The sequence below is a fragment of the Aegilops tauschii genome, chromosome 6 (genome assembly GCF_002575655.3).
Source record: "Aegilops tauschii subsp. strangulata cultivar AL8/78 chromosome 6, Aet v6.0, whole genome shotgun sequence".
NCBI lineage: Eukaryota > Viridiplantae > Streptophyta > Magnoliopsida > Poales > Poaceae > Aegilops > Aegilops tauschii.
In genome coordinates this window covers 206460040-206479274 of record NC_053040.3, presented here as the reverse complement: position 1 = coordinate 206479274, position 19235 = coordinate 206460040, and positions in this window count along the sequence as shown.

Here is a 19235-nt window from a genome sequence, read left to right as displayed (position 1 = left end):
TTTCGGCCTGCTAAAGCCCGCATGCCATTTCCATTTATACGGCCCTATCGAGCTTTAGGCCTGTTGACGGCCTGCTAAGAGCTAAGAGTCGTTGTTACGGTGGGCCCATTTGGGATCCACTTAATATTATTTTGACCAGCCCAATTAAGGCCCGCTTTGACTGCACATGTTTGTTGGTTTGTATGGCGTCCAGGAAATGTTTGGGCGTGTTGGCCCCCGTTTCAACGATATAGCACATTCAAGAAATATCCTACTCTATACTATCGCCTCTAACAAACATACACTATACAATAAAAAGCATAGAAATGTAGAATAATCCTACACTATACAATAAAGAAATTACAGCCGAATATACCCACTGGGCATTATAGTTCGGCACCAGTGATTATAAAGCGTACACAAATAGCAAATTACATACACTGGACAAATAAAGCTCATACATCATGGACAGGCATCAACAGAACTTACCATTTGAACTATAATCTCTTCAGAAAAAAGGATTGGCCAGATTCAGATAGCACAAATTTCAGTCTGCAAAATCTCCAATTCCTTCGTGGTTACCTCAGTGTCTTGTTTCATTTTTTTGACTCCTGCATCTAATACCTGCATGTCCAGTCTCAACGTGTTGATTGTACGTTGAGAATCATGTACACGTTGTCTTGCCACCTCTAGTTGATGCTCGAGAACATCAGCACATTCCAATTCCAATCCATAATCATTCGGTAACGGCCATGCCGCGCTGCTCGCAGATCTTTGTGTTGATGTCACTTCATCCTGAAATGTTTCTGTAAGTACACATAACTAGGGCAAAAATATAGTTACAACAGTGAAGCGAGCAAGACAGACTATTTTGTACATGGCAAAACAGGACTAACAATAATGTTACATGTCATGAAGCATAAGCAGGTGATATTTTAAAAATTATAAAAAAGGTAGTCTGTGCAGCCTGCATATAGAAATCTCTCTTGGCTCACCAGAGGAGCATGATGTTGGGGCCCAATCCAAAACACAGACAAGTTACAAATTTAGATAGCACGTTGCGTATAAGTAAGCAAGCAGTTGGCCATTCTGTAGCTCAATTAAAGTCTTAGGGAGCAGCAGAGGGATTCATACAAACCTACTACAGCAAGCAAGACTATGCAATCATTAGCCTAGTATAAACTAGATTGTGAGCCTCATGCAATAATAGTTGGTTAATAGACTTCAAAGCTTCAGGCACACTTCGCCAGAGTAACTAAATGGTAAGGCCTTTAATTATGTCAACTAATAGTTATACAAGTACCCAACATCAGGCATCATTGTTTGGGCATCTCATTAACTGAGGACAAATAAAGCAATTGAAAAGAGCAAATTAACTATGCCTGAAACAAACAAGGAATTGAACTGTTGAGTTGGATACAGTGACTTACCTTAACTGGTTGAACAGGCTCAGCGCAGCTCCTACTTCTCTTGCAAGGCTCCTTCCTAACATCTTGTACTTGGAAATCCTCAATCTTATCTTCATTACACCCCCTCTGCAAGGTGACATAAACTAGTTACTCGTCTCCTTGGAAGATAAATATGCATACTTTCCAGTGTGTGAACAACACAAAAGGATGAGATTATAACAAAACAATACCACATAATGAAACATGCCACATCTCTTGCACTTGCACACAATGAAATGAGCATTTACTATGTCCGCACTATGTAAAAACTAGGCATACCTTCGAACTGGATCTCCAGGTACTCTTGGAGAGCCTACTTTAGTGTACATCCAAACCTTTATGTCACCTATGAGTTAGACAAGGTCCCACTACAGCAGCCCTTAGTGTTTAAATCGTTGACATGCTCTGTTAGAGTGTTAGGTCAAGAACAACAAGTAATCAAAGCAAACAGTCCTAGTATGGCTGGCTGATGCAAACAACAATTGAACACATGTGTGAGCAAATCTTACATATCAAGAAAAGAAGCAAAGAAGGAGGCTCAAAGACCATCACTTGACTGACCAGATTTAAGGGGCATTTAAACATCATGTGCAAAGTATGAACTAACATAAACATTGCATATTCCAGATTCTACAATGGAATGCACATGTATTAGGTTATGCCATGTATGATCATGCCTAAATGTACACTTTAGCAGGCATAGTGATTCATCATTGCACGCACAATTGAATAGCAGGTTAAGGGCCAGTTCGATTCCGCCTTTTCCGGGCTTATTGTCAAAATAAGGCATAAAAGATGTAAGGAAGTCATTTTTGAGTTATGGGCTTGGGCTTAACTTATTTCGCTTTGGAGGGGAGTGTTTCGGGTAGAGGCTCACTAAAAATTGAAGGGAAGGGGAATAGTGAAATGACTCTGTTGTCTGCCTATATTACACTCAAAATGCAACTGCTCATGCCCGCGTCACACCTGACCCTCAAGTAAAAACAAACACGCAAGCGTTCATTGCCCTGCCCGCTTGCATCTCCTCTCCCCTTTCCCTCTACCTCGACCCCCTTCCTGCAGCCCTAGGGTTCCTCCAGCGAGCCGTCGCCTCTGGTCCCATCTGGCCTGGTCCTCGACGATGCTCTATCCAGCTAGGCTACATGGCCGGCAGGTAGGGGCAAATCTCCCTGGCTGCTCCTCCCTCTGGCGCCGCCCCTCATTCTCATGGTCTCCAGCAGCTGCTCCACTGTGGTCCGTCCAACGCACTACTCCGGCGGGCGCCGCGCAACTACGGCTGATGCCACACTGCAACAGAAGGCACCTTATTCCCCTCCCCTCCTCCCAGGCCGTGGCCTTGAGGTGCCGTTGAAGGATGAGCTCATCCAACAAGGTGAGGATCTCCTCTGATTTTTTGCCAAATTTTCATTCTGATCCACTATACGATGAATTGCTATGAGCCGCTTCTGCTGCTACTATATGATGCATTGCTATGAGCTGCTCCTGCTGCTGCTATATGATGAATTGGTATGAGCTGCTGCTGCTATATGAGGAATTGCTATGAGCTACTGCTGCTGCTATATGATGAGTTGCTATATGATGAATTGCTATGAGTTGCTCCTGCTGCTATATGATGAATTGCTATGAGCTGCTCCTGCTATATGATGAATTGCTATGAGCTGCTACTGGTATATGATGAATTGCACACTGCTGTTGCTGCTGCTGCTGTATGATGAGTTGCTATGAGCTGCTGCTGCTATATGATGCTTTCAGGTGGTGCTGCTATATGATAATAACCAACCACTTGGACCATCGAATTTCAATAAATAATTGTTCTTCATTTAAATGTGGGTCATGCATTCTTCGTTTAAATTAGGCAATGGGATCTCTATGGAAGACATTGACCAAAGTAGATTGTGCCAAGTAGATGGTATCTTTGTATTTGCATTTTGAACAAATAGTGATGGTCTGTTTCCTATCATATTAATTACTGCACTGGGTTCAATTTGTGATGTTTGCAAGTCAAATTATTTTTCATATGGGCAGCAAAATGAAAAAATATAATGCAATCTAGACTTTTCACTGATCATACCAAAGATAAGCTGAAAAGGAAGGCAATGAAAAGAACTGGTTGGCTTATTACCTGGAGCTTATATTCACAGGTGCTTATTTTCTTAGGATAACTCGTAATAACTGTCCCTAAGAAACTTGGCCAATAGAACTGACATACAAATAACATGTCACGATGATTGCAATGGAGGAGTGACCTACCACAAACGCTGTATAGGCTCACCGCTGCCTCTCCTTTTTTGTGATGTTCCATGAAATTGCCACATACATCTTGTACGTTTTCATTGTTTAACCCTATCTGCAAGTTGACACGGCTAATTTCAGACATCTCTACATGATAATACATTGCATATCCCTTGCGCATATTTAAACCACCTATTATTGATTGTGTGCGTAGCATAAACTACCCATGACTCTGTGTGCTGGACTAGCAGGCTCTCTAAGGGAGCCTAATGTAGTGCACTCGAATTCCTACATGCCACCTATGATTTTGTGTAATGTACTGCCTCTATTCCTAAATATATGTCTTTGTAGAGATTCCAATATGGACCACATACAGATGTATATAGATGCATTTTCGAGTGTAGATTCACTCATTTTGCTCCGTATGTAGCCCATAGTGGAATCTATAGAAAGACTTATATTTAGGAACGGAGGTACGAGGTAGTATCATGTATGACATCTACATATCTAATTTAGCAGCCAGTAGTAGAAATCATTGTCTGCACAAAGGGATTACTGGTCGAAAATCCTAGCAAAGCACGCTGGCAGGCACACAACAATACAAGAGAGAGAGAGAGACACACACTTACAAGATCATAGCAATGCCTCAGTCCAGGATCTTGGTTGGCCAAGCTGTTAGATCCAGAAGAAACATCGTCCTTGTAGTTTTTGCCAGCTGCATAAAGGTAACAACGACCTGTTAGTATATTTGAAGTACATCGGGCAGGTGATGCTGGACGGGTTTAAAGGTGACAAGTACCTAGGCCGTGGCGCGTGGTTGGCATCTTGCCAGACGGTGGGAATCAGGTTAGAAACGTCAAGGGTGATGATGCTGCGCTGGCTGTCGAGGTCCGGTAAGGAGATCTAGAACCGTCGAGTAGGGTGTTTGTGGAGCGGCTCCGGTAGGGTGGATTACGGTGTGGGCGAAGCGGATTTGTGGCCGTGGACAAGGGCGTCGGTGAAGCTGCTCCGGTGGTTGGGTTAAGGATGGTGTCGACGATGCGGATCTGCGGCCGTGGACGGGGCGTCAGAAGCTGCTCCGGTAGGTTGGATGAGGGTGCGACGAAGCGGATCTGTGGCTGTGGACTTGTGAGTTGGCAAAGCGGCCCCGGTAGGATTGAGAATGGTATAGGCGAAGCTACTCTGATAGGATTGACGATGGTGTCGGCGAAGCGGCTCCGGTAGGGTTGAGGAAGGTGTCGACGAAGAGGATCAGAGGCCGTCGGTGGGGCGGCTCCAGGGGGGTGTGGACGAAGCGTCTCCGGTGGGGAGTATGAATGAGCCACTGCAGATGCGCTGCGGTTGACGAGAGTACCAGCGAAGCAGATCCGTGGCCGTGGACAAGGCCGGCACTGAATGGGCTGTGGTACAGTGGTGGATGACCAGTCTACTTGTTTCTAGTGGAGGTGGGAGGGGTAGATGTGGCCGCAGAAGCAGATCCGGCGAGGTGGATGCCGCTGGCAGTGAATGGGCTCTGGGACGCCGGTGGATGAGCAGTCTAGGGTTTCGAGAGGGGAGGGGTAGAAAGGCCGATGAAGTACGGATGGTGTGGTGTAAGATGCTCTGGTGCTTTGGAGTTAGTCATTTTTGCGGGAGGGGGAGAGGAAATGGGGGTGCCGTGTGGTGGGGGGAATCGGAAGTTACCAAAGCAGCCCCGACCTATTATGTAGATGAGGGCGGTATTTTTACTGTTGTTCTCCGTGCACCAAGGACAAAAGGGGAATTTCGCATGCTAAAGACTAGGTGGCGGAAATTTTAGAAGGAGGCGGGAGATTTTGCCGCCCGCGAGATCGTTCGTATCTAGTTTCAACTAATTTTGGACCGTGCTAGCGGGAAGGTCATGCGAGACTGTGTACATGGGGCACGCGTCAGTAGTTAATAACTGGTGTGAAGTCCACCCCAGAAAAAAAGACAATAACTCGGGATGATGCATCGATAACTTGGACGTTCACGCAGGCACGGCCAATCATACGGGTGTAGAGGCGCGTTCACAAAAAAGGGATCAAACGCTCAGCCTATGTATTTCTCGTGTAAATAGATAATTTAGTGCCATTGGTTATTTACTTTAAACATAATGCATTGACGTGTTAGTGTAGAGGCACACAAAAAGAAATGGATATTGTAGTCCCACAAAAGAAATGAATATTGTAGTCCGCTACTTAAAAGTGTTACCTCATATGATTACATAGCCTCCATTTCATAAATTGCGTACCCGTTGAATTCATATATGAATATTACATATATTACTTCATAATAGAACCTTAAATCATCCAAGACTAATGAATTTGAATGCAAGAGTAACAATGGTGCATGTACATGATAGCTACATTGGTTGTTTGAAGAAACATCACTGTAACTTTGGCATGCACAATTGAAAAGGTTTATTTAGATAGAAAAATGTGATATGTGAGTGTATAATCTTTATAGCGTTGAATCAATATTGTACCTTTGGCCAAGATACGAAGTAGATATTGATTTATGTTCAAGCGAGGCAAGTCCACGATTGCTAGATAGTGATACGTGTATGAATTGTGCAATCTCTCTCACACGCATACATATCTCATTTCCCCATGGGCATCGGAATCACACACGCGCACTTCGTGTATTTCTCTCCCTCCGTCAAGGTTAGAATTCGTCTTTCTACCCCGTCCTACAAGTCTCTCACACAGAAACACACACGCTCTCTGTCGAACATGCCCACCCCTTTAATTCCGCCCACCCACAGCCACTAATGTCTCAAAGGATAATTATGTCTCTCACACATATGCGTAAGGTTAACTCGAGTTCCGGAACCATATGAATACATACAATGGGATTCCAGCAGAGCACCTTTTGTTTTGAGATCTCGCTCTCTCTCTCTCACACACACACACGCGCGCGTGCGTAGACATTGTTTATCGCTTCATTTTTTCTGGCACTTGCATGCACACCGTTTGTTTATCTCTGTGATGCTTTAAGTATGCCTCACACACATCCTATCTACCTATCCCTTAATATAGATATGGGTCACACAAACTCCTTCTCCCTACTAGCAAGATGCCCATGCATTGCACGGAACATCAAGATGCATTTGTATGATTAGTTTATCTTGTGGGAGAAAAAGATGAACGAGGGAATGCCTTATTTGCAAATGTGGAGAGGGGTGTGGGTATCTTTTTGCAAAATTGCCATAGTTTCCTTCCTATCCGTCAGATATAAATCGGATGGCCTATATTGCAGGATGGCAGGAACACCATCATCACCAACTCTGTTTTTTTATAAGAGTAGATATATGTAAGTGTCACTGCCCCCCCACCCACCCACCATCACACACACAATTCCCGACACCGAAGGAGTAGGGTGACACCTCAATCTTGATACTAATCTATCGACTAGCTTCTCTCTCTCTCTCTCTCTCACACACACACACACACACACTACCCGACACCGAAGGAGTAGGGTGGCACCTCGATCTTGATAGTAATCTATCTACTCCTCTTTCAAACACACACATACACACACACACACTCGCTAGTTGTGCCTCTGTGCCTACCGCGCACACTCTCGATACGTCTTTCTCTCCCTCCCCTTCCCCACCCCCCAATCCCAACAATGACAGCAGAAGGGTGACAACTCGATCTGATCTTAATCTGTTAATCAGTTTCTCTCTCAAACATTGTGTCTCTGTGCCTCGCTCAAACACAGGAGATATGTCTTTTTCTCCGTAGCCCCCTCGATATGTATACTTCTCTCGCGTGCACAGCTGTAGTGACGATGACGCCGAACCCAATGTGCCTTGTTTTCACCGGCCTCAGGTGATAGTTTTCACCCCTTTTTTGTTAATTAACAAGACAACCTTTTCTTTGTTACTACTAGTGAATCTGAAATCATTCAGGGCAGACATGTAATATATCACTTCAACCCAATTATCGCAGTAACTATTTTAAAAGAAACTAGCTAGATGCCCGTGCGTTGCACGGAACATCAAGATGCATTTGTATGAGTAGTTTATCTTGTGAGAGACTAGCAAGATGCCCATGCGTTGCACGGAACATCAAGATGCATTTATATGAGTAGTTTATCTTGTGAGAGAAAAGGATGAACGAGGGAAGGCCTTATTTGCAAATGTGGAGAGGGGTGTGGGTATCTTTTTGCAAAATTGCCATAGTTTCCTTCCTATCCGTCAGATATAAATCGGACGACCTATATTGCAGGATGGCAGGCACACCATCATCACCAACTCTGTTTTTATCTCTAACTCCTATAAAAGACTCAGTTGGTGATGATGGTGTGTCTGGCATCCATCATTTCTGACCATCAGATCTGCATCTAACGACTATGATGTAAGTCGTGGCATTTCTGCAACAAGACCCCACTTCTCTGCTCCAATTTGCAGAAACCCCTTAGTATCTTGAAACCAACCACATCCCTCCCCCACCTCATCAAAACAGCCACAAGGAATATATTTTGAGTGAAACCTAATACGAGTATATTTTTAGTGATATATACACCAAACTAGAGTGTTTTTCTTTCAAGTTTGTGAACATGTATTATTCTATTTTGGATCCGTTGCAACACACGCGCACATCGCTAGTAAGAGTAGAGAAAAGGATCAACGAGGGAAGGCCTTATTTGCAAACGTGGAGAGGGGTGCGGGTATCTCTTTGCAAAATTGCGATAGTTTCCTTCCTATCCATTAGATACAAATCCGACGGCCTATATCGCAGGATGGCATGCACACCATCATCACCAACTCTGTTTTCTACTCCCTCCGTTCCTAAATATTTGTCTTTTTAGAGATTTCAACAAGTGACTACATATGGTGCAAAATGAGTGAATCTACACTCTAAAATATGTCTACATACACATCGGTATGTGGCACTCCATTTGAAATCTGAAAAAGACAAATATTTAGGAACATATGGAGTATAAGAGTAGACATTGAGATATATCTCCGGCATGGTCTACAACAAAAATGTGCTGGACTAATTAGCGCCGGGTGCTCGCAACACGATGACCTGAGTTCGAATCCTGTCTTTAACTTTAGATTTTTATATTATATATTACTTATTTAATATATACTTCTTTCGCTACTGTACTGACAGTGGAACCCACATAGTACTTAGAATACAAGATTAAGGATGGACTTGTTTCTTTTTAACTTTTTGTACGAAGCTGTAGCCACCCTACAAGTCACGTGTACACTGTACATGCAATTAACTTTTTATAGAGGAAGAATCATACACGCAATTAACTCAAATGGATTGGATGTGACTCCATTATTTCCAGCATAAGAGCATCTCCAATGGCAGCTGGAAAATTTCCTCCCGCTTCCTTCCGCGGAGGATGACATCAAACGCCAGCGGCATACATTTTCACAACTCTAACCAACTAGATGAAATTCGTGCAAACACGGACTGTTTTCATATAAGCATGCAGGATTTTGAATAAAAAAGCCGGATCTTCATATAAACATGATGGATTTCATTACATTTACATGAACTAAACGGTGCTAATCCGGCTCTCTTGGTATAATTAATACTCCCTCCGTCCGGAAATACTTGTCCTAGAAATGGATGTATCTAGACTTATTTTAGTTATAGACACATCCAATTTATACATTCTTAGAAAAAATATTTCCCGCCAGCAGGAGAGGGAGTACCTAATCTAAATGGCCGCCCCGCGGATCCCATTGTCTTCCTCATGTCCGGCAGACACTTGCGGGGTCGACGAAGGTCCTCGGAAGAGACGAAGCAGCAAAGAAACCACCTGAATGCACAGTCATCGCCTCGGCGGTGGCCTTCATGGGACCCAAGTGGCGGCGGCCTCCCGTGTTCTACTTCTCCTTGATGATGGCGGCGGACACGGAGAAGCTGGCCACCGAATAGTCGCTCTCCACACACCCGGCTTCTGTCTCTGCCTGCATGGCATTGCCGCAGGCACGGGAGGAGCGGCCGCAGGCATGGGAGGCGCGCCCACAGACATGGGAGGCGCGGCCACTGCAGATACTGGTGCCGCGGTACGACGCGGCAGCGACGATGCCCGTACCGGCGTGCTCACCCGCCGTGCCAGCGTGGAGCAACTCGCCACTCCTCATCGAGCTGAACTGGAGCAGCGAGCCGGATTGGGGCGGCAACTGGCTCCGTCGGGCCAAGCGAGGTTGATGAAGCACCGAGCGGCCTCGCCCGTATCCGGAGGGCTCGGTGGGCCACCCAGCCGGGTAGTATGCCGGAGAATGGCTCCTGGAAGCCATCGGAAGAGTGGAGAAAATGGTGGAGGAGGAGATGGGGGAGCGGCGGAGGGGTGCGATTCTTGCCCGCTGTCTGTCTGGCCTCGTTTAAACAGAGGGCGGACGGTAGGAGCTTGCCCGGCGTCTGGCCTAGTTTACACTGAGGGCGGACGGGAGGAGCTCGGCCGGTGTCGCGTTTAATTCTGGCCCGCTCATGAACAGACATGTGGCTGGAGTAGGTTTCTCGGTTTGCATACGGGTTTAACGGAGGGGTTTGATGGAGGCGAGGAGGCGTGTTCAGCCGGGCGTGCAGCGGGCGGCGCAATACTATTCGATTTGACAGCGGGCGGCGCAATTCTCGACACGGCTTTAATGCAGACGAGGGAGGGGTAGCGGTTCCCAAAGTGTTGAACGGCCAATGATGCATCCTCCTTCAATTAGCATCGTGCATGCATGAGGGAAGTAATGGGAGGAGGACCGGGAAAAGAGGTTGCACGATGTGAATGCAACACAGTTTGCACTCATATAAAGGTGCCCCTCCATTCCAATGCATCTACCACATCATACGCACCTAAGCATTTGCCTAAGCACCTACACTAAGCGCAAAAGTGCTCACTCCAGACCCATGGGGGCGATGCGCGTGAGCGGCAAGCGGCTGTGCCAGATGGTCCACGACGCCGGCCCGCGGCATGGCGCCGAGGATCATCTCCAGACGGTGTTCGTGACCGGCTAGTGGATGGCCGCCGGCGACGCCAACTACGACTCTCAGTTGGACCAGATGATCATTGCCACCACCAACAAGTTCACTGTCCTCAAGAAGCTCGGGGACGACATCGCCGTACTCCTCCAGCCCGCGTGCCCGGGCTCCTCATTGCCTGCCACCCTAATCGTCCTCCATGGCCGAAACCTCTTTCAAGCACTGGTGGCCCTGCGACTGCCTGCCGACACCATGAAGAATGTCCACCTGGAGGTCGCGCCTCGCCCTACAAGAATTCATCGACCTACACATCCACATGTACAAGCAAATCGTGTACATAGGTATCTACAAGGCCATTGAGGACGCTACGACGTTGGCCTTCCTCAACCGGCTGGAAGCCTTGGATGCCTTTGCTGAGAAGCACCTTGACCTCGCCACAAAAGCCACCGCTCCTTAGCCGCCGGTCGGTGGCCCGACGCACTAAGTTGAGGAGGAGGAGGTCGTACGTTGATGGATGCATCTTTTTTCTTACCTCCTGTAACCACCACTACGATCGCATCATCGTGGCCTTAATTCTTATTGTGCTATTGCATTCTCGTTCCAGTCAATACCGACATGTGCGATCCCTTTGCTTAATTATATGCATCACTGTAACTAGTACTCCATCTGTCAATTTATAAGTTGTGCTTACCTTTTCCATCAACTTCGTGCAATGCACGGGCATCTTGCTAGAAACACTAGAACATGTCGGACCGCATGTGACCAAACCGATGATGCACCAACCTAGCTACTACGTACCCTGCTTATCTGGCGGAAATAGCCCCGCCCTAGCGTTTCCGATCGTTATTTCTATCTATCGATCATGCCAAGGAGCAGAACCAAATGTTACAATTTATACATTTTTCTCTACTCCTACTCCTATAAAAGACTCAGTTGGCGATGGTGGTGTGTCTGCCATCCATCGTTTCTGACCATTAGATCTGCATCTAACGGCTGTGAGGTAAGTTGTGGCATTTTTTGCAACAATAGCCCACTTCTCTGCTCCAATTTGCAGAAAACCCCTTATTATCTTGAAAGCAACCACATCCCTCCCTCACCTCATCAAAACAGCCTGAGAAATATATTTTGAGTGAAAAGTAATATATTAGGAGTATATCAAAACAAGAGTGATTTCTTGCAAGTTTGTGAACAAGTACTACTATTCTACTACTTTGGGCCCGTCGCAACGCACGGACACGTTGCCAGTAAAAGGAAAAGGCATGCCGCGTTCGCGTCGCACCCGCACACGCCCGGGAATCGGGAGTACTCCACGGCCCGTCCGGCACGCCACATAGCTAGGGAAGGCGTGTTTCCTAGCATTTTCACTTTCATGTGGGACCGCCGTTGAGCAAACCGACCATTGGCAAACCGCACCCCGCCCGCCGCGAGGTTGGAAAACAGAAACGAGGGGAAGATCTAGCTGTAGCATGGAAGTCAAGAAATTTGGTGTCTGATGGGGCTTGTTGATAGAGTGTTACTCCCTCCGTTTTTATATAGAAGGCCACAAACTCAAATTACAGGTACCAAGGTAAAATTTAATACATGTTTTGCAACCTCAACTTTTTTGTTCATTTACTGAGATCATTAATACACCGCATGCATGCAAGAAAACTGAGTGGAGGAAGTAGCTAGTATCATTATGACTCCGTGTATGCAAGTATATTAAACAAGTTGCTAGTACGAGGAAACGCCATTAATTTTTGCCTCGATTACTGTTGGTGGCCTTGTATAAATGCAAATTGTATATTCTGTAGTGGCCTTATATAAGTAAATGGAGGGAGTATTTATTCATAACTAGCAAGATGCCCATGCGTTGCACGGAAAATCAAGACGCATTTGTATGAGTAGTTTATGTTGTGGGAGAAAAGGATGAACAAGAGAAGGCCTTATTTGCAAATGTGGAGAGGGGTGTGGGCATCTTTTTGCAAAATTGCCATAGTTTCCTTCCTATCTGTCAGATATAAATCAGCGGCCTATATTGCAGGATGGCAGGCACACCATCATCACCAACTCTGTTTTTTATAAGAGTATAGATAGATGTAGATATAGATATAGAGAGTAGAGATTTGGTTACCAAATCTCATGCGTGCAATGCACGTGTAGCTTACTAGTTGGTTACCAGATCTCATCCGGGTTTGGCACGAGCTCGTACTGCGGGAGCACCACAAGGCCTGCCGCAGGAGTTACGGGGCTGTTTGGTTTGAGACTAAGTTTGCCTAAGGTTGCCACACCTAAGGTTAGGCAAGTTTGACCAACTTGGGTGGGTGTTTGGTTCAAGCCACACCTTAGGCAAGCCACACTAGGGTCCCACATCACATACACTCAAAAAGTGTGGCAAGATTCCCTTAGGCTTGCCAACTTGTGGCTCTCATTTTGAAGAACTAACCTTAGGCAAGTGTGGCAACATTGTATGGCAAAGTGTGGCATGGCAAAGAGTATAGATAGATATAGATATAGAGAGTAGAGATTTGGTTACCAAATCTCAAGCGTGCAATGCACGTGTACCTTACTAGTTGGTTACCATATCTCATCTGGGTTTGGCACGAGCTCGTAGTGCGGGAGCACCACAAGGCCTGCCGCAGGAGTTACATTTCCCTCTCGGGGCCCACGGGACCGAGCTTTAGTGGCTTAGTGCACCGGCCTATGAGTCAATGACAGGCGGACCTTAAATGCGGCTGGCCCACATGTCATTCTCATGGTGTTGGCGTGGTTCGCAACTCACTCGTTCGAGATGAACCGGCCGGTGGTGGCGTGGCTGTGGCGAGGGTGCCACAACTGGGCGTCGAGGCATTACGAGGCGTAGATGGCCACACCGGCGGGTACTACCTATAGTACAGAAGTACTCCAGCTGAGGATTGATGCCTGGGACAAAATGTGTCACAGCCGCTGGATGAAAATCGATGGTGCGGGAGTACGGATCGGAGCAGGCAAACCGTGTCCAATCGGGTGTGGCTGTGGTAGAAAGTTGATGGTCGCCGCAGTTCAGCTGGCCCGCATGTCATGCACACAAAGGCAGAGGAGCGGTGGGGCCGAGAGGGATGAGGCGCACGTCGGGGGACGTCGTGCCGTGGGTTGGAGCGGCGTTGTGGGAATCGCATGTGGGTGTGGCAGTGGTAGAAACAAGAAACATGATGGTCGCCGTGGTTCAACTTCCATGGACAAGTTGTCATGTCTGCTGACACATGCACTGCATACCGCTCACTGCAAGGAGCAGTAGTAGAGAAAACTTGTTCCAAAGATACCATTTTTCCGATAAAATTATCAAGATATCATTAGTTTTTACACATGGGATTACTCCTGCAAGGGTCAATCACAACATGTGTTTTGGAAAAAAATGCATCTTGATGTTCCCTGCAATGCACAGGCATCTTGCTAGTTATAGAAGAAGGCGACACGGGCATCTTGCCGCAGGGTGTGCCACCGACCCAAACTCAATTTTCTTTTCAGACGATTAGGTGCACCGGATGCCGTGCCACGCTACAAAATGTTAAAAAAACAGCTCTAATTTTTTTAAAACCTGTTATCTTCAAACCATCAAAACAGCCCGAGGAATATATTTTGTGTGAAGCATGATTTACTTTTACTGATATATGTATATCAAAACTAGAGTGTTTATATTTCAAGCCCTTGAACAAGTATTATTCTACTACTTTGGATCCATTGCAACGCACGGGCCAACACATTGGTAGTAGTAGTCTCTATCTCTATCTCTACTCTACTCTTATAAAAAACAGAGTTGTTGATGATGGTGTGCCTGCCATCCTGCAGTATAGGCCGTCCGATTTATATCTGATAGATAGGAAGGAAACTATGGCAATTTTGCAAAAAAATACCCACACCCCTCTTATACTAGCAAGATGCCCGTGCGTTGCACGGAACATCAAGATCTTGTGGGAGAAAAGGATGAACGAAGGAAGGCCTTATCTGCAAATGTGGAGAGGAGTGCGGGTAAATTGTCATAGTTTCCTTCCTATCCGTTAGATATAGATCGAACGGCCCATATTGCAGGATGGCAGGCACACCATCATCACCAACTCTGCTTTTTTATAGGCCGTCCGATTTATATCTGATGGATAGGAAGAAAACTGTGGCAATTTTGCAAAAAGAAACCTACACCCCTCTCCACATTTGCAAATAAGGACTTCCCTCGTTCATCCTTTTCTCTCACAAGATAAACTACTCATACAAATGCATCTTGATGTTCTGTGCAACACATGAGGATGTTTCCTTGGGGGTCTCTCCAGCGCGGCGTGGCTATAGTTGCAAGTTGACACCCCTTGAGATGCCGACGTTGAGGGGCACTCGGATTTTGTCCGATGAGCAGGTAAGATGAGTTTGATCACGTAGTAAATGCATTCTAAAGACTACTTCCGTGTCCATTTCCTAATTCTCCCCCTGCCCACTGTTTCACAGGTTAGGCTCCGTGCGAGTGGAGATTGGCTGGCATATGTACGGGAGGGTACCAACATCAATTTGCACAACATTTACAACGGTGACACCGTTCCCGTAGAACCTTTGTCCAACATTGGGTTCAGCCATGCAACGGGCCACCGCCTGAATTGATACGATGGAACCACAGTGAGATTGAAGAAGATAGCACGAACCTTGCACATGGCGGTCAAAGGTGGACGATGCTGTCTGCGGCCGATTTGTTGCCGTACGAGTACGGAGACGCTGTGCTCCTTTCTAACCGCATCTTCGCGGTGACAAACCAGGGGACTTGTTTCGTATGGGACACATCCAACAGTATACTCCCTCTCTCCTAGTTTATTTGTTTTGAATTTTTTTCGTTTTATAAGTTTCAAATTCAAATTTAGAGCTCCCCATCACATGTTGAGATTACAATGTCCATTAAATCGTTGCGTGCATGTATAGTAAAGAAACAAATCTCGAGTTTGCCACGAGTTCGTGCAGCGGTAGCACCACAAGGCCTGGCGCAGGAGTTACATTTACCTCTCGGGGCCCTCGGGTCTGAGCTTCAGCGCCTTATGACAACTGCCTTTGAGTCAATAACATGTGGACCTGATAGGTGGTTGGTCCACATGTAATGCTCCCGAAGGCAGAGGGGCAGTGGGGCCGAGAGGGGTGAGCCGCAGGTCGGCGGACATGTGGTGTCATGGGTTCGAGCGGCGTCGTGGGAATCACGTGTGGCTGTGGTAGAAACTTGATGATCGCCGCATTTCAGTTGGCCCACATGTCATGCACACAAAGGCAGAGGGGCGGTGCGGCCGAGAGGGGTGAGGCGCACGTTGGGGGACGTGGTGCCGTGGGTTGGAGTGGCGTCGTGGGAATCGCGAGTGGCAGTGGATGAAACGTGATGGTCGCCGTAGTTGAACTTCCATGGACAAGCTGTCATGTCTACGGACACATGCATTGTGTAACGCCCCGGATCCGATGCGCCAGGTGTCTGCGAGTTATTCGCCGTCCTTGCCTTGTCATCTGCTTGCGTGTTGCATTTTTCCATGTCATCATCTGCATTGCATCATCATGTTTTTCAAAACTTGCATCCGAGCATTTTCCCCGTTGTCCGTTTTGCAATCCGGCACTCCCAACTCCTCCGGCGCACCCCTCTTGTTTCTTTTCGTGAGCGGGTGTTGAACGTTCTCGGAATGGACCGAGTCTTGCAAAGTGGCCTTGGTATACCACCGGTAGACCACCGGTCAAGTTTCGTTCCATTTGGAGGTTGTTTGGTGCTCCAACGGTTAACCGGGCAACCGTAAAGTCCGTTTGTGTGTTGCAGCAAAACCCCCCTTCAAACAGCCCAAAACCCCTCTAAGTCTCCGCCATGCTCTCGGTCGTTCGATCACGATCGCGTGGGCGAAAACCGCACCCCGTTTGGACTGACTCTCCTAGCTCCCTCTATCTATAAATATGTGTGCCTCTTCCGAAATTTTCGCGGATGAAACCCTAGCCATCGTCCCACCTCACAGCCGGACATGTCCGTTCGTCGCCGGACACACCGCGCCGCCGCGCCCGGCGAATCCGCCGCCGCCACGTCACCCGCGCCTCCTCTCTCTCTCCTGCCCACGCCGCCGGCCCGCCAGGCCCGCCGCGGGCCCCCGAGCCCGTTCGCCGCTCGCCCGCTCCCTCCGCCTCCCCGCGCCGGCCCCGCCGCCCGCGCGCGCCGGCCGCCGCCTCGCCGCCGTCGCCCTGCATCGCCTACCCCGCCGTCCGTTCGTCGCCTCGCCGGCGCGCCGCCCGCCGCCGCGGCGGCCCTCCTCCTCCGCCCAGCTCCTCCCACGCCGGCGCCCACCCGTGCCCCGGCGCCCCGCCGTCACCGTCACCTCTCCCTCCGCGCCGGCCCGCGCCTCTGCCGCCGTCCTCCGGCGAGCTCGAGCTAGAGCTCGGCCCGATCTGGATCTGAGACCTAGGTTGACTTTTCCCCTCCCCCTCGAATTCTCTAAGTCATTTAATTTTTACTTGCCCATGTTCATCGCATCATAACTCTTTGCATATAGCTCCTTTTCATGCGTGTGATATATCAAAATGTTCGTCTCGTGATGCTCTTCATTTTGTTCCATTGCACCATGTTCATTTGAGTCCATCTTGATGCCCAAATCTCTGGTGCAAGAGTGCTAGTTGCTGTTAACTGCTGTTACTTATCAGAACTTGGTGATTTGTTATTTTTGTTGCATTTAATCTGTGCATCTTATGAGCATGAGCTCTACATGTGTTTTGATGTATGCCATGCCATCTTTACAGAGATGTATGCCATGTATTTGTGTGATCTTTGTGGTGACTAGCACAAGCATGCAAACTAGGCTTCGTAATGTTTCTGATTTCAGAGACTTAGTGATTTTACTAAGTCTGTGACTGCTGTTATTTTGTTGCTATGTATCCATGTGGCTACAGAGGGATCCATACTTATTTTGGAGATGTTCAGTAAGGATGTTTTGTAGATATTATTGTAATTGATCCAGCCATGCCCTTGTTTGCAATTATGAAGTGCCATAGCATGACTCAATCTTGCTCTACTTTTGCTATAAAATGTTCCTGGCAGATTGTTTACGTGTTATTCAATTTTGCCAAGCTTGTTGTAGTTGATCCTTTCATGCTATGTATTTTCTCTTGCCATGGATAGCTTCATAAATATGCCATCTTGCTGTAGGTATGCTTGTTTTGTCATACATTGCTTTGTGATGAGTGCATCAAGCTCACAAAGATGCCTTCATAATGTCTGTTTCTGCCATGCTCTGTTTTCTGGTAAGTCTGAAACCTGATAACGAAACTTGCTATGTTTACATGGTTGTCATCATATCTTCTGTGCCTTTTTGGCTCATGTTCAGTAAGGGACATTTGTTATATGCTTTGAGTAGATTCATGCCATGCCTTTGTTTGCTATAATCTGTTCCTGTAGAATGTTGCTTGATAGCTCTAAACTTTGCAACCTGATGTTATTTCTGCCATGTCTAGTAATTTCTGCCAAGTCTGTGAACCTGTTATTATTTGCAATCTTGCCATGTCCTTTTGAGCATGTTCTATTGATTCCTGGAGATAGCTCAGTGTTCATGTTTTGTTGTGCTTTACCTGTACATTATGTTCATGCCTTTTGTTTTCATGTTGAGCTGCTGTAGCATATTGTTTTGATGCTTGCTAGTTGCCTAGTTGCTGTTTTGGGCAGATTGTTGCTATGTCTTGTTTGGAGTGTATGTGTTGCACCGTTGCTCCGTTTTGATCATGTTTTATATGAAACTTTCTTAGAATTGCATGTAATTTCATATTATCATGTTGCATCCATGCCTTGAGTGTATTTGTTTGATGTTTGAATGCATTTTGCATCAATGCCATGTTTAACTTGTTTTGCTCATATCTTCTAGGCCGTAGCTCCGAATCTAATGAACTTTATATGTAACTTGACTAGAATTTCGTGTAGATCATCATGGTGCATCTTAACTTGCTGTTTAACAACTTGAACATAAGGTGTATTCAGTTCTGGACCAATTTCGAAATTTGCATATGAGGACTTACCAGAATTGTTATATGTTGTTTCCGACCTCATTTAAACTTGCTGTGATGTGTTGATCTTGTATGCATCATCTCTTGCCGTGTGTAGCTTCATATAGCCTTGTCATGCATCATTCTTGTTTGAGCATCATGCCTTGTTCATGGGTGGTGTGTTTACCTTGTTGTGTGCTTCTTCTCGATAGTTCCCGTGTCGTTGCGATCGTGAGGATTCGTTCGTCTTCGTGGCTTCATCTTCTTCATGGACTCGTTCTTCTTCCTAGCGGGATTTCAGGCAAGATGACCGTCACCTTGGATCTCATTACTATCATTGCTATGCTAGTTGCTTCGTTCTATCGCTATGCTGCGCTACCTTTTCACTTGCTCTTCAAGCCTCCCAAATTGCCATGAACCTCTAACCTTTGTCACCCTTCCTAGCAAACCGTTGTTTGGCTATGTTACCGCTTTGCTCAGCCCCTCTTATAGCGTTGCTAGTTGCAGGTGAAGTTGAAGATTGCTCCATGTTGGATTATGTTTATGTTGGGATATCACAATATCTCTTATATTATTAATGCATCTATATACTTGGTAAAGGGTGGAAGGCTCGGCCTTATGCCTGGTGTTTTGTTCCACTCTTGCCGCCCTAGTTTCC